A 25,160-nucleotide genomic window follows, 5' to 3' on the forward strand; every position below is an offset into this window, starting at 1 on the left:
TTCATCCACATGTGATATCCCCCAATCCCCCAACCATATCAGAGTCAATGTTATCTGATGATGAATCACGCACACACACACATATGAAGAAACGAGACCTTATCGCCATATTTGCCCAGCTGACTTCACGCCAACGTGAAATTTTATTTTTCATAGAATTTGAGTCATAATCTAGGTGGCGAACACAAGACAAAGGTACACATTTCAATTTTTGTTTATTTATTATACCGAGTTTGAGAGGGTTGAAAAATCAAATTACAGACGGAAAATTGTTATTTTATATTTATAACCAATCCTAAATTACAGGGGAATGAAATTAATATTCCATACAAATACACATTAGAAAAAAAACTGTACAAAAAAAAAAAAACACGAAAGCGTTAATATGCGCATTCGCTTTTCAAAAACAATACTTCAACTAAACACTACACGGCTACTATATATTTTTCTAACCTGTTTCCTCACATCACAGCCCTTAGTATATACCACAAACATCTTCTCCAGCACTTTCCCCGACCGTGTATCGAAGACGACGACGTTTCATCTAAACCCACTCAAAGCTTTTAAATTTAGCTAACAAGTTTTTCATATATAAATCTTCCACACACCTTTCCTCCAACATTGGGATTAAATAAAATTCTTTTTCAATTATAGCACGCAGCATATTTTTACCAATTTTGCTCATTTCATCACTGAATGTAGCTAACTACAGGTAAATATTGATTCAACCCAAGTCGTATTAACCAGTCCGCTCTGACCGATGCCAGCAGGGAAAGATAACATATTTGACTAGTCATACGATGATTTAAATAATTCTTCCTTCAATTTCTTGACCGAAGAAAAAAAGTGATTTGAACCTCAATCTGTTGGTATCTCGCCCAAAAAAACGATCGGCGTGATCTTCATCTTTGGAATAAGCCACGCTCTTTTGCGCGTATTCATTATCTCAATGGGGGCACCCAATTACCGTATTGTGTAATAAGGTAGCTATGGTGGGTAGATCAACTTCTTCGTCGCATTCCCCAAGATGTGATATTTTCAGGTCTTTCACAATGGCGGACCCTTCAATACCCCTATCACGAAGACAGGCATATGATGCACCAGTGGCGAGAATATCGAAAACCTGCCAATTCGGCATATGGATAAGCTCGAATGACGTCCGCCACAACACCGTAATTCCTGCATGGTCACACAGTTAGTGGCCACTACTAGACATATTCCTCTTCTGAACTTGTTTTTCGGACAAGTTCCCCGAAAACTAATTGCAAGAGGGAGGCTGATGAAGCCAGGCGAGAGTTCACGTCTTGATGTGACAATCCTTCAAGAGATAATGAATACGAAAGCCCCGCCTACCAAGACCCCTTTATCACAAATCACTGATTACAAACTGTTGTGACGAAGCATCAAGCCTCACCCAGCAATGATTCAGACTAACATGAATAAACAAGTCTTATTTCATTCCCCTCACGCCAAAGGTCATCCACACATGAATCATTTTATCAAATCAGTATCACTCCAGTCAGTTTTTCTCGCAGACACGAATAAACAAGCCTTATCCTTTCCTCACGACAAAAGGCCGTCACACACACACACACACACACACATATGACTCATATATAAAACTTCCACACATCTTTCCTCCAACCAATGGGGATAAATTCTATCGCTACAAGGCGTGAACTTCATCTTTTGGAATACAATACTTCATCGAAACACCATGTCACACCTGATTATTACTTCCCACTGAACACCATAAAATACAAACCGACAAGGGAAAATTGATGTTATTCCTTACCCAAAGTGTATAGAGTAAGTGCCAACAACACCCGACCCTCCGTCCCTACAAGTATTTCTCTTGACCGAAAACGTCATTTCCCTCCGTTCACTATTCAGTAAGTAGCATATAAAAACACTTTCCATTTACTTGAACATATAGTATAGTAAATATTAAAAACAGCACTAGATTCATCTGTATATGGAATAATATTCTTATAAAATAATGTACCGTTGAAAGAAGCGGAATATAATAAAACAGTCATATTCCTCCCTTTCAGATATGGGAAATAACTCTAGTAGTGAACTGTCAGCGACGAAGTAGCCACAACGTCAGACACCATTACTATTATGTGTTGGAACCCCAAAACTCATTTATTAGGAAGGTGAAAACGGGTCAGACCATGAAAGCAGGAGAAGAAAAAGAAGTAGCAGTAGGGAGATGCAACAACTACCACTGGCAGGGCCCACAACAGTGCAACCCCCGATCAACTTTCGCCACCACCCACTACTGAAGGAAAACGGAGGCAAGCAAACCCGGTGAAGGTATGTAAAAACCGATCGTGTTATATATTTATTTAATAATAGTTCTGATTCCATAGAAACACGCACTCTTTTTCTCCGTTTCCCGTTTTTTTTTTCCGTTCAAATGCATTATGGGCATAGTAAAAAAACACCTATATAATTATTCATAAGGATTTATGACCACATAAAGAGTTTACAAAATTCAATACACTAATCGCTGTCAGACCGTCTCAGCACGCATCCCAATATAACTTCACAGTGTATCCTTATTTTAACCTGAATATGCCGAAAAAAACGTTTTAAGAGGAAAACGAACCTAAGACGTCCTTAGCAGTTTTAACACCGACGTTCATGGCGAATGATTCTCACAGCTCATCCTGAAATAAGTAAAAAAAGTTATGTGATTGAAGGTGTAGATACATATATAGAATATATCCTTAATAAAAGAAGTAAAATGGGAGTAATATAAAAAATCAAAGAAAAATATGCATTTACCTTAGTTGTTCAAGATGCGGAGACATTCCTTGTACGTAATAGCACGTTTGACCCCCGACCTCCCAATGTGAACATTTAAACTTTTTTCAAATATTTAAAATAATATCCCGTTATCCATTTATCATTTACTCCCAAACGAGGTGAATGAGAATACATTTTGTATTTTAAGGATTAATACTGCTTTCACACCACGGTGACTCACGCAATGAACAAAAAAACCTAACGTAAAGACCGACTTGTACGATTTATCAGGTTGTATTTGTTTTATTAGGCGATAGAGGTTATATTCGGGATGCGCATATATAAATTTAGAGAAGTCATTCGAATAAACTTTTGGATTTATACCGTAACTATCAAAAAAGAAGAATTATATTTCTAGGTGATTTTCCACGTAAAAAACATACCAATGACCAAACAATAGGAATATCAGTAGACGAAGATAATGTATTAGATATAAAAAAACTAAAGGTTTAATTCTACTTTCTGCAATGTCATAAATCCCTACTTCATCCGAAGCGAACACACCTAAATATTTAACCGGTCACCGAGTGAAACCTTTTAAATTTCTTAATTTCAATTCTTTGTATCCCCTTCCATTTTTTAACCCCTAACATCACACTGAATAACCCTATCCGCATCCACCGTTAAAAATACCTTGGTATCCCCAAAAGTAAAATAATGCAAGGGCTAGGCGTAGCCGTACCAGCCCTGATCGATATTCGCAGGTTGCCGAAATTCCCACTGGCATGGAATCTTAACACTTCCACCACAAAATTAAAGCAGTAAATACTCTACCATTTTTTAAAACTATCATAAGTGATCAGATTATCACCGCCACCCCCTATACTTTTTCTGCGTCTCGATATAATTGCATGATGGTATTCGGGAAACTACATTGATATTATATACCGTATTCCATTAACGGTAATAGTATATTTATTTAAATCGAAAGATTGAAATATAGACTATTGGCAGCGTAATCACCTGAAAATGTTTCCATATCAATCATGGCCAATGTGATTTTTTCAGGTATACAAACTGTTAAAAGGCTGATCAATTAAAATCGAATTTTCATTTTGCCCCAATAACGTATGTCTTGTATAAAGTCTTATCAAAATTATATATTGTATAGGATTTAACTGCTATCGCTTCATTTAAAGCCGACATTGCGTTATAAGTGGGGGTAACTCTATCGATCCATAATTTAGCCTTTTCTATATTCAGCACATTTAAATGTCCGTCTGTGTGGGCGCCATAACCCAGTTTATTATTCGCTAATTCGAGTCTAAGTCTCAAAATCAACCGAATCCAGTAAATACATGTCTATAGTCGCTATATCCAAAAGAAGTGGAAAATATGTATGCACGCCCTCGTTTTTTAATGTCACCCATAACTTTCGTCTCCCACCTGCTGGTTTGACCGAAGGTATTGGCAGTAAATTGCCGAGTTACCCCGTGTGTTTTTACATGATAGTCCATCGTATAAAAATCCCGCCCCCCGGCCGGTGGTAGGTAATGCCGAGGGTTTAATCATTTTCAACATTTTGATATATGATTGATAGTAAATACCGGACAGGATTCCACCAACTTTTCATTCAAGAAAAACGGAAGCGGATTTAAATAGTATTATAATACCATTAACGACAGACACATGGACATCATCCGCACTAATTGCGTGTTGTCCCTATCTATTGGTGATATATAATTCTAAAGCTATACTTGACAAATCTAAGAAAGAACCTGCCACCCCATTAACGCGAAATTCTATATATTTATCAGATAGAAACTGATTTATGGAAATATTACAAGGTGTAAAAATCCAGTCTTTTTCCTTTGAATTTAATTGAAGTTTCCAATAATTCTCCGTCTATTAACATTCGGGAACAATTCTGATATACCCGCAATATACGATGAAACAGGAAACTTGATTACCAGTTCCGGGTATGTTATGAACAATACGCTAGCCATGTTTTGTGGTTTATATAATTTTAGATGAAGGGTAGAACGAGTGCGTACCGCCGAATGTCAATTGATGAATGAGTTACAAAAGATCGTACACGTCCTATTATATTTACTCCCTAGATTTAACTCGTGTGCCCTTCCTCTTCCTCCGTTTTTTCTTCTCCCACACTCGACCGTCTAACTAATCGTTTCACACTGTTTTCTTCCGTCTTCGTTCTCCTTCTCCTTCCAGTACCGCTTAAAATTCGTTGTCCAGTAGTTTTGAGGGCCCTTATACCATTTCGTTTTATGGATTCTTTTAAAGGTAAAAACCGCTGTTTACCATATCAGATAACACAGATCTACCGAATTCATTAAACTGAAGGTTTCGCGGCATTAAATAGAAAAGGAAGCACTTCCGTGCAACGCCACTTATTGGCCGAAAAAAAAAACCGCTTCCCCTTCTGCGGCGGGATAGAAAACGGAAAATATCCTCAAATTTCCCCTCCTCCTCCTTAATGAAGGGTCTAATAAAATAGTTTTTTTAAATTCCGCCTCTGAAGGAGGCGCAAATAACACTCTCATTTTACTGTTTTTATACTATTCCCAAACAATTTAAGTGGAACTGATTCGCAAGTTCTTTAGTTCACTCGAGGGTGTTACGATCACGAATAAGGAATGCCAAGGGTGAACATCGAATTATATACGCACCTATTCATCTAATTTTTCCTCTAGGTTTTTATACGGAGCAGCAAGTAACCACTCGAGTCCTTTAGTGAAATGTAAAAGGTGACCATTTTGATCCGTGATAAGAATAGAAATCTGATCCAAGATGTTCGTGTCAACAATTTTTGTAGACTGTAGTTTATGTATTCCTTTTCCTCTACCACCTTGCTAAAGTAAAAACAGTCCAATATATTTCTAGTCTCCACCAAAAATCGTCGGTTGAACTATATCCGTATACACATATATATAATCTACCCCACAATTATCAGGTAGAGAATCAAGGGAAATGTGTTCATCAGTTCACGCGCATTATATTTCATAACCGGTATTAATATGAAAACCTAATAATTTCGCGGCTTTTCCGCTAAATTTGACAATATATACTTTTAACCGTCCCCCGTTCTCAATTTCTCTCTCTTGATACGTGGTATAGTAATTCTCTTAAATCTTCATCCCAATGAAATATACCGTTACTATTAAAATAATTTATGAAATTATCACCGTAATAAACTTTCAAATAATCATACACGTCCTTATTAAGAGCTCTCACGAGTCTCTTCATATCCCCCGCTAACATTGCTATTCTCGGTCTATACAAATATGTATGCCTATCACGTTTATGACGCTCTGTAATAAATTCGAGAGTGAATAAAATCATCTTTTGGATAATATAGGCGTAATAACTCCCCGGGAAAACATGATCGAAGCTAAACCTACTTCATATTCAACCCCATTAGGTAATAATATAGGTGTAGGTAATCTATTGGCAAATTTTTCGAAGGTGTATTTTGGTATACGTGTCTAAACAGCCGAGACTGCTCAAATATATGGTGTGTTCACCAGCCATGTCGGTTAAATACTATGACGGGTATATGTCACGTATGGTATTTATAAGAAAAGTTCGATAGCGTTTTATCTAGGTCTATATGCAGACTGCACGATAGAACCCCATTTTTCAGTAAAACATTATTTCTTCAACCGTTCCTGATCCGAGACATCGATAGTAATGTAATCCAATACGTCAATGGTATTTAAAGGTTTATAAATGGCATTATGCGGAACCTTTTACCACATGCACATCCTAACGTGAAGCAGTCTAAGAGATTAACCATTTTATTTTTCACCCAAGATGGTAGGTGAACGATACCCGAATACAGGTAAACGTATTCAACGCCTTGCTGGAATATATTTCTACGTGATGAGGTCTAAACGCACCCGAACTGTATATAAATCCGACTTTTTCATTGAAAACCAAACATATTAGCTGCTTTAGCACTGAGTTTAATCGTATGAATCAATCATATCAATTTGGGCCGCTCCTGCATCGATATGTGGAATGCTCATTTTCTTCGTGTCATCATTCCATGAGAATAACACGTCCTGCAGATAGCTCCGCGGAATATGCTCACCGTAAAATTCAGATAATTGTTCAATAATTTTGGCGTATTAAAGCTCTAGTCGACATCATATCACCACCAACAAACACCCGAAATGGAATTATAAATATACGTTATAAACGCGTTTCCCCATCGGGACTCGTTATAGATCGCGTTAAATTGAATAGTAAAATCAACGTCTCCTGGTTTAATAGCGTAATATAATTTCGGGAGAATGACTCCCACTAGACATATTCACTCCTTTCGTAAATGAATATAGGGACGGCTAACCTATTGGTAAATTTTACACGCCCGATTTTCTGGAAAATGTACCTATACAGGCATTGCTATTCACGTATATGATGTGATCGCCACACATGTTGAATGTAGACTGTATGACTAACAATGGGCATCGGTTTATAAAAAATATATGTACATAAAAACCTCCACGTTCATGTTATGTCACACCATATTCATAAACAAATTTGTTATCACACAGATTGTCACGTCATTAAAGAAAATGTCCAGCTCTAACCGCCATGATGAATCATCCTCACCACCCTCCGATCCAGGTAAAAATATATTATATTATTATTATTATATTATTATTATTATTATTATTGCGGTTTTTTTTGCAGTTGTTATTATTATTATTATTATTATCATACACGTTCACTCGGTGCTTATTTAAAATGATCTTACAGATCCTTCGCTGAAGACTTCCCATTAGAATGAAGATTGATGGGGAGTAATAATAATAATGAAGCCATCGCGCGTTGGTGGAGGTGTAGGAACCAGAAGGGAAATCTTCACTCACGAGGGAAAGAACGGAGGGTAAATAAGGTAGTGATTACCTATTCTTATGCGGCGCAGTAGGGTCACCACATTGACGTGGCAATGAAGTTAAGTAGTAGCATAGCCCGATTACGCGAAGATGTGCACAGTAACTTCCTTGAAAAGGTAGTATCGCGGCTATGCTATACTGTGCGTTATTATCACCAGCGTGAGGATGCTAGGCGACATGAATGAAAAAAGTGCTTTTTATGTATGTACTCCACCCACCCTCACTACGATTGAACTCGATCTATGAATCCCTGGAGGAGGCTATTGAGTTTATAAGCTAATAACTTTTGAAGAGAGACTCACCGTACTGAGGGGTTCGTGGTTGTGTATGACCTCGCTGGATAGGGTTGACTCATATCACGCGGCGTGAGTTAGTGAATATTAATAAATTCAAGGTGTATCCCAAGGGAGTCCGCGTAGTGATCAGGTTATCAATATTCAGTCCGGGTACAACTGTGTCGTTACAGCGTTTAGAAGCGTACGTTTGTACTCCGGGATAACCTTCCCACACGTATTAACAACCTCCTCGTGTCTTAATGAGGAGGATGGGGAGGGGACAATTTAATATCAAACACTCGCCACATATGCCGTTTGACCCATGACTCTTTCAAAACATTAGAAAAGGGGAAATAACCCTCATATATCTGTATAAATTATGTGAATTAGTCTGGGGAAAGGGAGCGGGAAAAAAAACATTTGGACGGTACATCTGGCGAGGAAAGTGGTAACCCTCCCCCAAAAGCCCTCATTTGGGTCACGTTGTTATTAATCACTGACGACCAAACGCGTTCGTTGATTAAGGATATGTTGGCATTCGTGAAGAAGTTCGACACGGATCAAGCAGGGGCGGGGGGATTGAGCACGCGGGTGGTATGTGTTACAATTGTTTGACTTTGTTTAATAGTCCCACCATCCGTGAGGCACACACACAGGGCCTGTACTGCTCGAACCACTGTCGAATACCCAGGGGACCCGGCCAATTAAATTTTAAAAAGTTTACTAAAGTTAAAGCTCTGCTGCCAATCTCGCACATGGCTTTCCTGGATTTGAGCGTATAAATATTCAACCGAAGACCGGAGAAGACGATCCAAGAATAGTATCTCGGCAGAAAGCTTTCGCTTACTGCTACGTTGATCGTTGACTGTTTTAGAAAGCGGGGGGAAGGAATATGGTACCCATAGACTAAGTCACGGAGAGAAATGCGTTGATGATTGTTTGCAGAACATGAAACCGGGAATCTGGGCGTTATTGCGTGAACGAATGCGTGCGTATCCTTTACATATGACTCCTGATCCACCATAAGTTTGAAGCGAGCACTCATTGCGAGGGATTGTAACGTCGAATTCAAGGCTGGAGTCACGAAAATGCGACATCACGCTCATTTTGTGGCACGGGACAAACTTTTGTGTGTGCACTGTGTCAACAGTGTATTTGAAATATGCAATTTAAGGAGCAACTTTAACAGTGTTCGTACACAATTTGTCATATGGACATCGCCCTGGTCTTGAAAGAGGCGGGGCTCGCATGATTTTGAAATTCTGAACGCGAGGGTAGGTAAAATTTAAATTTACTCGGCCAGATCGGGCAATCTGAGATTCGTGATAGCAACAACGTGATTAGGGGGACCCTTTTCTAGTCTCGCCTCGAGTCATATCAACAGAAAGGTTCCCTCGAAATCGCACGTCAGTGTTAATCCAGTATTCTCGGGATTGTCTCGATTAGTTTTGGGTACGGGTTAAACAGTACTACCCTTATGATTATGTGACGGGTTTCAATATCCTGCGAAAGCCCGGCATCCCTTCTCGAGATGTTTTTCGATTCGGAACTTAACGGGAGAAACCCTTTCCAGCGGCGGGGGGCTATGCACACTGGTCAAGGTTTGAACAGCGCTAATTGCACCAATCTTCTAGATTACACCATTTTGTATTTGTTAATGGATGTGGGATTATTAAGCCGACGTTTATTTAGCGTTTGGAGGAAGGGCTGACATGGCGCAATTCGGACTAGACCCCGCCCGTTACCTGACTTCTACCTCTCTCTCACTCGATGCTTTCCTATATTCCTCTAAAATTTCGTCTCCCCCTCATTTTCGAATGGTGAACTCTATCAATTAATTTGTAAAAACATCCGCGGCGGTTTTTGTAGTCTAGTTCGAAGGCAATGCGTAGCTAATAATCCAGAGTTAAATCCCAGTTTTAGGGTGGGTGATCCTCAATCGTATATATTGTAAGTTGATTTCACCAGTTGTATCCCACAGTTATGAGTAAATACAAAATGCCCTTGGGTGAAATAATTGAACTTTTCCCTGCCGAATTAGAAAGTTTTGTTGCTAGCGATATTACCGCCATTGATTCGCAGGGTGAATACGGTTATTTCATACTGCTCGATACAAACCAGTTAGACGGGATGTTGCTCTACAACGGATGATCTCCCTCTCGCCATTCATCACATGAATGTGACTCACCAGGATCTATCGCCCTATAGTAAAAACCTGATGAATAAGTTCAAGGTGAAGCTACCCAAGAAAAAATGTCAAGTTTGACGGGTACGCATTTACCCATGCGTAATCACTTGATCTGTCTTCCCTTATTACAAACGTTGATAAGGCTCGGTCTCGAAGTTGATGTAATAAGGAAAGTGTACAAATTCAAACAGGATTTTTATTTGAGGGAATATATTCTGGAGAATGCCGAAAGGCGTGCTAAAGAGACCGATCCAGACAAGAGGAAAACACAATCAAAATCATAATGAACGGTCTTTTCGGTGTACTATTAAAAAATTCATTGAATTATTCTACCCAGAACTGTCGTCACCACCTGGTGAAGCCTCTCTCCTCAGGAATGTGTCCAAAACACACGTACAAGTCTTGGAAAAACTCGGGTAACGACAGGTACATTGTAAACCATTGCAAAGAGTCTGTTATGGCTGAATCCCCGATTTATATCGGTTTCAGTATACTTGACATGGCGAAGGATATGATGTATCGGTTCTATTACGACGTTCTTCGAAAGCAGTATGGACACCGAGTTCAGCTCCTGTATACCGACACTGACAGCTTGATCTTTTCCCTGGTGACTGATAACCTCAATCGGGAACTGAAGGGTGCGCTCAAACCCTACATGGATTTGAGTAATTTCCCCAAAACTCACAAATTGTATGATGAGTCACGTAAGGGGGAACTCGGGTTAGTGAAGGTTGAAACGGGGGCTGAACTCATGAGGGAATTCATCGGCGTTAACCTAAAGTTTATTCGTATCTGACAGGAAACTAGTCGTAGCAACACCTTGAAAGGTTGTACAAAGGTGCCGGCAAAAGACCATTCCACATGACCAGTATCGAGCTGTAATCGAAAAGAATGAGATTACTTATACTCGTGTGCACAATTTGCAAAGAGTAGGAGGCACGATGTGTCATACGAGCCAGCGAAAGGTATCTCTCTGTCCTTTAGAGGACAAGAGATATTATGTGACACCTTATAAATCGTTGGCGTATGGACATCCAGACATTGGGGTGGAGGAGGGTATAGCGGAGGAGGAGGAGGAGGAGGAGCTAGAGAGGGTAGTGGTGGCGCCGGTAGTAGCGGCAATCTCTCCAATTTTAAATATTCCCGCTCCTAGCACCTCGAGAATTCCTACTCCTCCTATTCCTCCGACCCTACATCATCACATCATTTCCCACGGGTGAAAGGATGTTCAAAACGTCGAAGAGAGAATAGTAAAATATACAATGTTAATTCTCTCTCTCTTCGACGTCTTTGACTTCTCGACGGGAAATGGTTCCCACCCTCTCCTAGTTAAACGGGGTCGTATCATACTTGACGTGTCATAGTTTATATATTTTACTATATATTTTTATCTTATATTCATATATTTTAATATATTATAGTGATATATGTATATTTTATTCTATAATCATATACACAGTTAGTTTTTATATTTTGAATTGATATTGTATTGTATTTTTATTATACTTCGCATTTTTACTGTACGTTCTATTTTTATATTGTAGGAAAAACCTGTAGTATTTCATTATAGAAATTAAACAAATATTATTGCCGTCAACTTCCATTCACCCTAATTATTATTAAGGCTTGTATATAAAAAGGAGCGCGTAAAGTACACACCTATAGTCTTAAACGCGCTAACATCATGGCCGCGACAGGTCCCTTCCCTGGGCAGTTGTTAGACCCGTTCGCTAATCCGCTCGTATTATCATCGCGGGGTTTAGTACAGTGGCAAGTCCGTCCTATGTCAAAAAATCACTTGAACTCTATGAAACGCGTTTCCTCCCAATACATTTTATATTGCGGGGTATCTGAAACACCCCCTCGAACGCATCCCTCAATAGGTCCCAAATTTAAAGTATCCAAAGAAATTTTTAAATCCCTTTGATTACGCTGAAAAGGGGAGACGGAGGTTAATAAAGGTCTATTATTCATACTCGATGATTGCTTTCCTCGAGGCCAGTGATAATAAAATTTGTGACTAACGCCTTCACAGCGGGACGTCATTCATCTATTTCAGTATATTCATAACGCAGAATATGTTTCATTCAGGAAAAGTTTTAGTAGAAGTATAAGCTTGAATTGCTCACATTATATTCTAATGAAAAATCGTGATTTTAGTCAAATTGAAAACTTAGTCGGCAGTTATTTGGCCGTCAAAAAGCTTCAGCCTTTTCGGACATATATAAAAAGGCCCTATCACATAACCGCTAATTGGGTTATTTGTTAGTAGACTTCGCTCCGTCAACACCTGAAGTGTTACAGCATCCGAACTAATATTCTGGGTGAAACGGAAAATATCAAATAGCTTACCAATATGGATAAAGAACGGGATAAACTGCTAAAAACTTTGTACGGAGATGCACGGGGTTTGTGGGTAGTTTCAGCGGGGTGGGTACTCTTTATTCAGAGTAGCGAAAAATCTGAATAGCCAATTACTCGTGAAAATGTAAAGAATTCTTACGTGGACAAAAGTCTTACACACTGCATAAAGTCACTCGAAAAAAATTCCCCAGAAGAAAATCATGTCACCTAAAACCGAGTAATAGCGAGCACCGATTTAGCTGATATGTCCAAATTAGCTCGTATAATAATGGGTTTAATATTTTGCTAGTCTTTATTGACGTGTTTTTCCAGATATCTACAAATTGTTCCTTGAAAAAGAAGGATGGTGTTACTAGCGTCGCGCTTTGAAGAAGGTTATCGAAATCTACCGAATTTTTGGAATTTCACGTTTGAATAGCGATGAGGGTAGGGAATATTATAACAAACACGTCAGAGAATATCTAGATAGTAAAAAATATAAAAAATTATATAGCGTTTATTCGAGAGAAATCAAAATCCTCTATATGCTGAAAGAGTCATAAGGACTATTAAGGGTCGTATATATAGATATCTCACACATAAGAATACCTTAAAAAATACATTAACGTCTTGCGCGACATTGTTCAGAGTTATAAATCATACCCCCCATAGAAGTTTGGGTCGCACCCCGCAATGAGGTTCACGCATTAAACGGATAGAGATGACATTGAACGTCAATTCTCGAGCATGTTAAAAAGGCTGTCTCGTTAATCCTCCCGCCATTTCGCTCTGAATGTTGGAGACGTTGTACGTATTGCCGATGAGCGTCGCAACGCAAAATTTTTAGGAGGGGATATACAATTCAAAATACTCTGGAAATTTTAAAATCCGAAAAGTGGATACAAGGCAAAATCCGGTCGTATACTTCTTGGAAGATTTAGCGGGTGAAAGAAATAAAGGGCGTATTTTTATCGTGAAGAATTAATTCGCACAAATCTACCAGAAACGTATGATATCACTATTCTGGGAAGGAGGAGGTAAAGATAATAAAACTCAATATTACGTTTCATTGGAAAGGTTATCCGAGTCAATCAAATTCCTGGTTTGATGAATCTCAAATTGTACGGATATGAACCGTAAAGCAACCTTTAATACGTAAAAATAAAACTTTATTTTATTCATCTCTGGTTTATCACCCAGTGAATAAGAAGTAAAGTTATTCCCATCTTAAACGGGTGGTTTGGTGTCTACTCTCTCGGAATTTTTAGAAATTTTCTTTGTGGTAAATCTAACTCAAGATAAAGAAGAATTTATTAAACACTTAAGAAATTGTAGACGGAGAAATTCCATCTTGTGTCCTTGAAAACAAAAGTCCATATCTAAGAAGAAAATATATACGAAAAAGTCGTAAAGGGGGGACTATTCTATCGGTTTTATTGCCTATTGCTGCGAGTTTGGTAGGGAGTCTTTTTTAATTTGAAAAATGAAGGAGTTTTACGTTATCCCTGCCATTACCCCTATGAGAGGTTAATGAATAGAAAAGAGGTTTTTTGTGATGGGTGATATTTAATAACCTAGAGGGTACTTGGCAAGTTGGATACAGCAGCTGTTAGTAGTAGCGGACACGTCTCCCTTAATATCCAAAACCACCTATGCCGGCTATATCGCTCACGGGACCTCCTCCTCCATCCTCCTCCCCCTCCTATAGAAAATGTAGGTGCAGTGACTGGAGGGAGGAGGTGGTAAACGCCCCCATTACATTGAAAACAATTTAAAGGGACACGACTCGCAAAAGGAGCAAATCCCGATTTAACAGGTATTATTCCAATATTTTTTAAAAGAACCCAAAAGTCATACGTTACGGCTTTTGTTAAGCACTTACAAGATTCTAACACGGTAATGGAATGAAGAAGGAGATTAACTCATCCGCTCGCAGGTTATAATATTTTAGATATAGCTCGAGAATTTCAAGGGAATAAAAAAACCCACGTTGATAATATTTCGAATTATCGCTACTTCATTGAAATGGCGGGGGTTAAAGATTGGATGTTAAGGAATATGGCCATTAAAAAGCAAATCGAAACGTGGTGAAATATGGGGAAAAAAGGGAGGAAGAGGAGGAGGAGGAGGGGGTGGGAAGGTGAGGGCGGGACATGCGAAAAAAAAACAAGATGGCGAGTGTGTGGGTGGCTTATTAACATTTTAGGAACAATGATATCGGAGCTGTTTAGTCACGTGATACTGATTTTGATAAAATGAGTCATGTGTGGATGACTTGAAGGATTGTTCACATCAAGACGTGAACTCTCGCCATGGCTTCATCAACCTCTTCGTACAAGTAGTGAAAAACTTGTTAGCTAAATTTAAAAGCTTTGAGGTGTTAGATGAAACGTCGTCGTCTTCGATACACGGTCGGGAAAGTGCTGAGAAGATGTTTGTGGTATATACTAAGGGCTGTGATGTGAAGGAACAGGTTAGAAAATATATAGTAGTCGTAGTATGTTTCGTTGAAGTATTGTTTTTGAAAAAGCGAATGCGCATATTATCGCGTTCGTGTTTGTACAGTTTTTTTCTAATGTATGTATTTGTATGGAATATTAATTCATTCCCCTGTATTTAGGATTGGTTATAAATATAAAATAACAATTCCGTCTGTAATTTGATTTTTCAACCTCTTTCAAACTCGGTATAATAAATAAACGAAAATTGAAAGTGTACCTTTGTCCTTGTGTTCGCCACCTAGATTATGACTCAAATTCTATGAAAAATAAAATTTTCACGTTGGCGTGAAGTCAGCTGGGCAAATATGCGATAAGGTCTCGTTTCTTCATATGTGTGGTGTGTGTGCGTGATTCATCATCAGATAACATTGACTCTGATATGGTTATTGGGGGAGATATCACATGTGGATGAAGTCAGTCGCCAAATATCCTTTTATCATGATACTCTGAATATCTAAGCAGCTGTGTATATATATATAAAACAAAATGTAAACGGCTGAGAGAGAGAGGGAGAGGGAGGGAGGGAGGGAGGGAGGGAGAGAGAGTATATTCGCAATGTGCATATATAAATTTAGAGATTTTATAGGAGGAGGATGAGGTAAACGTCCCGGTTACTTTGAAAACAATTAAAGGGGACTGAGTCGCAAAAAAACAGTGAACTGAGTCTATTTGGGTCGGGTGGGGGTGGGGTCAAGTTTTATTTTTTCCCCGTGAGTTACATGACATCACAGGGGTAGAAAAAGTGGAGTCAATTTGGGGTGGGGTTGAAATGTGGTTTTTTATTCAGGAGAGTTACGTGACGTCACAGGGGGTAGGAAAGGTGGAGTCAATTTGGGGTCAGGGGTTGAAAGAATGGTTTTATTCCAAGAGAGTTACGTGACGTCACAGGGGGAGAATAGTGGAGTCAATTTGGGGTGAGGGGTTGAAATGTTTGGTTTTTTATTCCCGTAGAGTTAACGTGACGTTCACAGGGGGTAGGAAAGGTGGAGTCAATTTGGGGTCAGGGGTTGAAAAGAATGGAAATTTTATTTTTCCCAGAGAGTTTACGTGACGTCACAGTGGTAGAATAGTGGAGTCAATTTGGGGTGAGGGGTTGAAATGTTGGTTTTTATTCCCGGAGAGTTACGTGACGTACAGGGGGTTAGGAAAGGTTGAGTCATTTGGGGGTGAAGGGCTTGAAATGTCGGTTTTTTATTCCCGGAGAGTTACGTGACGTCACATGGGGTATGTCATGGGATTGAAAGAATGGTTTTTATTCCCTTAGAGTTACGTGACGTCACAGGGGGTAGGAAAGGTGGAGTCGATTTGGGGTTAGGGGAGGCCACGCCCCCCTAATATGAGCTCATATGAGTCAATTATGTGCTCATGTACGTACATGAACGTTTCCTACAAATGGAGTCAATTATGAGCTCATGTACGTACATGAGCTTATAATACAAATGGAGTCAATTTGGGGTCAGGGGTGGCCACGCCCCCCCCAGAATAGTGGAAGGTGAAAGGATGGTTTTATTCCTTATAGTTTATGTGACGTCACAGGAGTCAATTTGGGGTCAGGGTGGCCACGCCCCCCAGAATAGTGGAGGTTGAAAGGATGGTTTTATTCCCTTATAGTTATGTGACGTCACAGGGGTAGAAAAGTGGAGTCGATTTGGGGTTAGGGGAGGCCACGCCCCCCTAATATGAGCTTGTAAGACAAATGGAGTCAATTATGAGCTCATGTACGTACATGAACTTATCATACATATGGAGTCAATTATGAGCTCATGTACGTACATGAGCTTATAATACAAATGGAGTCAATTTGGGGTCAGGGGTGGCCACCCCCCCAGAATAGTGGAGTCTATATGGGTCAGGGTGGCCACGCCCCTTTTGGGGGTTGCCCCGCCCCTTTTAGGCCTCACGTACGTACATGAGCCAATCAGGAGGGGGGAGGGGGGTAGCCAGCGCCCCTTGGGGGGTGGGGGCGGGGGGCGGGGCTAGAAAAGTGGAGTCTATATGGGGTCTTTTCCTCTACTTTCATTGTTCGTTATGGAAATATTGCCATATGCAGTGCCAGATTATTTACTTAACAATAAAATAACATTTCCTTTCAAAGGTGCTATAATTGAAATAAATTACATTAGAACTGAGTAGACTTATTCAACGTATTAAAGATAATTATTTTGCAAAGTAAGGAAAATATATACCGATGGGTTCACGATTTCTAATCTTATTCTCAACTCTAGCTTCGTGACAGCATACCGAAGATTTTGAAGTTGGCTTTGCTTCCGCTCGAGTCTTGACTCAACATATCGTACTGCACTGGGGTGTTGTCATTTCGTCTCCTACAGCCGATAAATAATACATCAAGGCGTTAACGTTCTTTGAAAACGATATTTAGTTAAACTAATTTTGTCGTTATCAATAAAATAATTTGCATAATACATTTAGTGGGCCTAAATTGGACTTCTGATTTTCCCACATTAGCCTAGGGTCTGATTTTCAGCAGCATACTCTCTCGGATACGTAATATTAATGAAATTTAAATCGACATATATATATATTATATATATATATATATATATATATATATTATATATATTAATCTGCTTTATTTGACTATTCCCGTTATTCTCGTTTTATTAGCCATGTTCGCCTTTCTTCTTATCCTTTTCATAAGTCAGACCTAGCTATTCAAAGTCAAAAAGCAACAATAAAAAAACCAAACGTATATAATTCAGTCTTATTTTTTATCGAATTCCTTGCATATCATCCTGTTTCATTTGGACACCTTGGAAAGCTGTGGGAGTCAAAACTGACGAATACATTAAAAAAAGGCTTACTTTCCATAAAGCTTTCTGAGGTTGATCTTTCTGTAGCTATTCATTTCTTCTAAATAGAAATTAATTCAAATTAGTTTCACATGTATACCTACTAGACCTACTACCATAAGTATATCATAAGTAGCTGAAAGGATAAGAAATATGAAAGGTGACGTTCTCGTTTAAGTCTATTTCATATGTTTTTTTTTTTTCAAGAAAACCCTACTGCTTGGTTGCTCTTTGACGGCTACAGGGTGTAACACGAGTGTATGCACATGTTTTGTGGAATGAAAGATAAAGTTTCTTTGAACAGAAAATATTTTATAAACATGCATTTTAAGGCGTCCGTTGTCGGTGCAGGGAATTTTAAAATAACCGTTATCATTAGTGACGCTTTCACGAGATGGAGTTCGTAGTGAGAAGTCGGATCTAGTTGCCTGAGATGTAGAAGAGAGCGGAGGTGGCGTATAGGAGCGATGGAAGGATTAGGCCGATGCTAATAAAGTATCTCCCAACAAAATGTATTCTTTAGGTTTTGAAGAAAAAAAATGCATGCATCATTGAAACGTTTCCCTCCCTATCCGTGGTATTCACTGGCCACCGATAAAAAACAAAACAAAAAGAGTAAGCCTAACTGAATCTCTCATCCATCAAAGATAAGTTTGCTTATTCATTTGACAACTCTCAAAGACTTCAAGTGTAGATTTAAAAATCTCTTCCTCTCCATCTAAAGTATTCATCAGACACCAGTCATAAGCGTAGAGCTAGTTATGATTCCTGGTTCAGCAATGTCGTGACGAGGCACTAGAATTCAAAGTTCACAAATGAATGTTGCTCTGCTAACATTTTACGACTACTGTATTATCTTGCTCTCTTGTGGTACTTCGAGGTATTCCACCTCTAGGCCCATGTTCTAAATTTTGCCGTTCTTTAAACCATTTTATTCATCTATGTGTGATTCTCTTCGGTTTATTAAGCTTTCTTGATATCTCTCCAACAGGAACTTGCACCGAATGCAGTGCAATAATTCTCTCGCTCATCGAGGGATGTTTTTTAAGACCGATAAATGACACACTGACATTAGATTCCCGTGCACATAACATCAAAAGCAATAGTGTGTGGTCCCCTGGTTCACACTGTTAAGATATCGTTTTTTTTTTCTTTTTGTTTTTAAATATGATAGCATTTTGTGAGATTCCAATGTTTTCTGTAAAATTTAACAAATGGAATAGTTCAACTACCTTCAACTTAATATTGAAATGATAATTTAAGAACTGTTTATGCGATACTACTAGTGATAGGTGTCTCCTATCTATTTGGTAATGTATATCTATGGTTGTGATATGACGTTTTTTATCACTTCGTTTCGTTCACGTCAATTTTGCCATATGGAAAATAGTTTTACACAGTAACTTAACAAAATGTTCTAAAGATATCAGTGACTGTTTTTAACGTCATTACACATGATTTCTTCCATCTTTGAAAAGAAAAATAGATAAATAAGGCATGAATCGTGCGTCAGGCAGGTGAACGAAAAATTATGAAACTCTGCCACGAGTTTTTTGGCCGACAGTACCTATATATATGTTTATATATATATATATATATATATATATATATATATATATATATATATATATATATATATGTTATATATAATTACTATATACATGTGGATAGATATATAGTACACACATATAAATATATATATATAGCCCAGTTTTATCTAACCGAAAATAGGTACCAAAGAAGACGACCTAACAATGACAGTAAGTCCATCAACAAACAGAGCAGCAACAACGAAAACAACACAACAGAAAGAATGCCTCAGTTTGCCCACCGAACTCTTCTTCCCTCGCAAATTTATCTCGATCGCCTTCAGACATCGACGCTATCACACAATCAGCGCCGAAACAGTTCTGAAATCGCTGCAATTCGATGACTCTCGCCCAAAAGGGAGACAGAGTAAGAGAAATTGCTATGAGTTTGAGAAGGAAATTCATTATACGATAACCTCAAGGATTTGCCGTGATTCTTAAATTGATGCCCTTAGCAGAGATCACTGGACGGGCTTCCCCTCCTAAGCCTAGGACAAATCATTCATTGCGATAACTCTAGAATTGGAATATAAAGTTTAGGCCAGAAGCCAAGCGCTGGGACCTGTGAGGTCATTCAGCGCTGAATGGGAAACAGACAGTAAGGAAGGTTTGAAAGGTGTCAAAAGAGGATGACCCCGCAGTTGCACTATGAAACAAATGTTGGGAGAGGATGGGAAATAAGCCGGAAGAGAAATATGAACGGGGGTGCAGTAAAAGCAATGAAAGGGGTTGCAGCTAGAGGCCGAAGGAACGATGCAAAGAACCGTAAGTAACGCTTACATACAAGTGCACAGCCTGAGGTGCACTGACAACACTAAACAAACCCCCCCCCCCCTTCATAGGATGTCTAAGAAATGAGCTTCAGTAATATTTGGCAGATTCGCCCCTGTGCTTTGCTGTGCAAGGAAGCCTACCCTCTTTCCTGGGTATAAAGCAACCTGGTGTGGCTGTATGTTTTCGTTATTCGCAAATTTCTTTACTAATTTCTCTCTCAAAAGTTTAGTAAACTAACCACTGAAATACCACCAAAAAGACACCACCTCTGTTATAATTGTTTGTTTCTGTTGCTTTTTATTGTCTGTTATAATAAGATGTCAGCAACGCGAACCAAGTCTCAATTGAGAATGATCTCTTGCTCACTCTTCTACAGAATCAATTAAAACCAAAGGGCAACTGCTTTCTATCTCTCTCTCTTCTACAGATTAAATTGAAAGCATAAAGGCAGCTGTTTTTTTTTTCTCTCTCTCTCTCTTCTAATGACCAAGTGAAGAATTCAGAATAGTAATGACATAGCCATAACCTATTTGAATACATTAATCTTACTTGTAACCATATCATTATGATATAAATCTACAGCTAACTGAGGTCGATCTGTCTCTCTCTCAGTTGGCTTTCAAATTCTAACACACGAAGGAGTAAGGTTCTTAAAACACTTCTTAAAACAGACCCGAACTTCCCTGCCAATCCATTCCCACATGAATAAAACCCCGCAGGGAACATTCATAAACTTCCCTCATTTTCAATCACCAGTCCAAACATCGGAACACTCTCTCTCTCTCTCGTCGCGTAGGATAATGAAGAAAGAGGGAACTGTGCCTCTGAATTCCCAGTAAAAGTTGACCAGAAGGTTTCAAGATGGGGTATTCCAAAAAGCTACTAAATAAAAACGGAACACCAGAGTGCCTCTGGCAAAAGGAGGGAAATTTCGAAGCGCAGATGAAAAGAGAGAGAGAGAGAGAGAGAGAGAGAGAGGAGAGAGAGAGAGACTGTAGCATATCAGAATATCTTAACGATACATAAAGTGTTTGTCAGTGACATAATAGACAAATTTTGGAAATGACAGGGATGGAATGGCGCGTAAACAAAATAAGACTAATTTAGAGAGAGAGAGAGAGAGAGAGAGAGAGAGAGAGAGAGTTGGTTCAGCAACCCTTCGTACGTACGTACCTTTTCTCCCTCATACTTCACTTTTCTCCTAATCATTTACATACAACCTATACCCTCCTTTGTTACACTACTACTGATACCTCGTCTCGGTCTCTTATTCCCATCCCATATATATATATATATATATATATATATATATATATTATATATATATAGATCTAGATATATAGATATAATAATATCTATATATATATACATATGTTATATATATACATATATATATATATATATATATATATATATAGATATATATATATACTTTACGTCTATATATGGATATATGATATATACATATATATATATATATATATATATATATATATATATATATATATATATATATATATAATATATATATATATATATATATATCATATATATATATATATATATATATATATATATATATATATATATATATATATATATATATATATATACATATAGTATATATATATATATATATACATATACGTCTATATATATATATGATATATATATATATATATTATATATATTATATATATATATATATATATATATATATATATATATATATATATATATATATATATATACATATGTATATATATATATATATATATATATATATATATATATATTTATATATAATATATATATTACGTCTATATACATATATATACATATATATAGTATATATATATATATATATTATATATATATATATATATATAGATATATATATATATATATATATATATATAATATATATATATATATATATATACATATATATACATCTATATATATATATATAGATATATATATATATATTATATATATAATTTACGTCTATATATGCATACATATATATATATATATCATTATTATTATAATATATATATATATATATATATATATATATATATATAGTCTCTCTCACAGATTACCTATCAGCAACTCTCATTCTCACGCGCACACCTCCGTTATTGGGGAAATTCCTCTCTCAATTAATTTCGTATAATCACTTATTGAAAGTGATTTCGCTCCAGTGTCCCTTTGTTTGATTAAAGGTCCCCACGCGTGTTTGCACTAGTTTTTTTTTTTTCGTTCCCAGCAAGAATGATAAGCTCTTCATTTGCCTCGTTCGTGTCGATACAATATTTAATATTCTGCTTGTGTTTAAGTTTTGCGGATTTCGCGCAGAGACATTCGTCTCGTGGATTTGCGGGATTCTTGGGTTTAAGGGGACTGTAATTCCCACTTCAGGGGTTTCGATTATGGAGAATGAATGGATATTTGCTTAAAATATACCTATATCCCACGATTCAGATGACTCGACAACAGTGGAGTTTGATATAGTGACAAATGTAAATGACACAGCAGTACAAAATTATGTCAGGTACAATAAAACAACTCAGATTTATTGAAACTTCAGTATATATATATATATATATATATATATATATATATATATATATATATATATGAGATAAGGGACTAGGCCTTTACACTACTTATACATTAAATCCATAATTCCAGCATTTGTGAATTAAGTATGCAATACTAACCCCTGTTATTCTGAGTTTTGAAAATAACACATGACCGTAAAGCGGTAAAACTAATAAACTCATTTTGTGTTTTGAATAAAGAAAAACATGATGCTCTGAAGAGAAAAGGTTAATGGGAAGCTTGGCACCAATGCCAACAAAGTGTATGGCAAATGCGAGAATCCAATTAAGCAGTGTTGTTCACTGCCAATTATCTACAGTATATTTGCATACATTTTTTCATGTTTGTCCTCGGGCTTTAGTGTTCTACAGCTGGCCAAAATAGCATACAACTATATAACACGGGGAAGGGAATTTCAATGTGTTTTTAACGAGTTATGTCAGGAAATAAATGATGTCAGATTCAGTAAATTATCTTAGATTCACAGCTAAAATGAATATGATGTTTCTTTGAGAACTGGCGCCACCTATGAATGAATGCCAACCGACGCAACGTTAAGAATCAAACTAGAACTGCATTAATTGAAATTATCTTTCACGAAAGTGAAAGGAACAATCTTAAAATAGAAAAGACATTGCTCACACCCCAGATCTTTTCCTGAATAACAAAACTAACCCTTCTCAAGAGACATATTTAAAGAAAGATGTATATATAGGGCCTATCTCTTGACCAGCCATTTTAAGTGTTGAAAGATGTACCAAGACAAGAAAATTGAGCAACTGCTTATCCTCAAGATTTTGGACGTTGGAAGAATAAGAACTGACTCGTAATGTTCATTTGATTCAGTCGGATACCAAGTACCGTTATATGATACTAGCATTGCACACGAGCAAAAGGTCTGGCTTTGGGGAGGCCATTGTTGTGCCCTAAAAACGTGCTGACACACCGAACAGCAACCAAATCTGTTATAACTATAGAAATGTTGACCTGGATTGTACGTGGGTACTAGACAAGTTTCTGAGTACTGTGATGTAATACAGGTAGCAAGCACTAGTAGCTAATGCTTTAACAATCAGTTTGGCCTCAGGCTAACAGTAACGACTCCAATAACCCATATGAAAATACTGTCAGCCCCCATCCTATCCAGCTCTAAAATGGGCTGAAGGCTGGAAAACACAAACACAAGAGGATACCTCCAGTACAACCCTACTACGGGATGGATAAACACAAACACTTGCAGGACAAAAGCACAGGCAGTGCAAGTGTAGAATAAAAAGTGGAGGCTCTGCCAAGTGAGAGGATAGGGTTCACCCTCTCACTAACCATACAAACTTGTATTCTCGCATAAACTAAAAGATTTACTTTATAATTTTTATGACATATATGTAAATTCTTCACAAAAATAGACAAGCAAAAAATATCAGTAAAATGGATGTATCCTAAGCATATTGCTGCTACAGTGTCATACAAACAATAACTGTTATACATAAGAGTTTACAGCCATTTACTGAGCTAAGACAAATGGACAATGTATAGAGTCAACATCATAAACAAACTGAGATTAATACCAGAAGCCAAGTTTGTTCATTTCAGGTCATGGCAAACTTGGTTTGCAAATCGAATATGTTTTCCATTGCAGCCATATATTAATACAATAAACCTCATTTTCTGATCCCATGTAACAAAATACAATACATGTTCACTATAATTATAAAAATGAACTTGACCTCAATACCACCACATTAATCATAAGCTAAAGTGTTTACACCATACAAATATAGGCTTTTCAAAATCACTTTACAGGGACATGGGCCTAAAGCCCTGATACTTCTGCTTCCCCCTACCCCTGCATCGCCTTACATAGTCCTGATTAATGGTCCATTTCGTGCATTAATTATCCTGAGAGGCTATGCAACCTTCTCTACTCCTCTTGGGTTAAGTAAAATATTACTGACGTCCTATATTTAGGCATAAATCACAGAGGTAACTGAACTGATAATTAAAAAAACAACAATAATAATAAACAAACCTGAAGGAACATTAACTTCAACTGAACAGAACTCAAAAAGTGAAGACAATAAAAAGTTTAAGGAGTAACAATAAATGAAAAATAAATAAGAATTTAATACCATTAGGAATACGGGGACGTAGCTGAAGATAAAAGTATTAAAAGAATTATGAACACAAAATATACTAACATTTTCCTTACAAAACTGCACTTGATTAGCACTACTAAATGTAGACTATTATAAAACATGAAAATCTCTTGGATTTTTATGCTCTCATTTTACCTGTGTTTCATTTTTCCCTACTATAGCGTTTGACATGCCAGTATTTTCATTTTCATCTTTATCAGTTTTGTATATTTTCATTAGCCTAGGAAAAGTTAGTTTC

The 25,160-nt window shown here is 37.5% G+C and overlaps 1 long non-coding RNA gene across 3 annotated transcripts in view; it reads right to left on the reverse strand.

The window, feature by feature from the left end:
- LOC135205437 (uncharacterized) overlaps positions 1-25,160 on the reverse strand; it is a 222,642-nt gene that overhangs the window by 196,628 nt on the left and 854 nt on the right. The window lies entirely within an intron of this gene.

Source organism: Macrobrachium nipponense, chromosome 24 (genome assembly GCF_015104395.2).
Source record: "Macrobrachium nipponense isolate FS-2020 chromosome 24, ASM1510439v2, whole genome shotgun sequence".
Classification (NCBI taxonomy): domain Eukaryota; kingdom Metazoa; phylum Arthropoda; class Malacostraca; order Decapoda; family Palaemonidae; genus Macrobrachium; species Macrobrachium nipponense.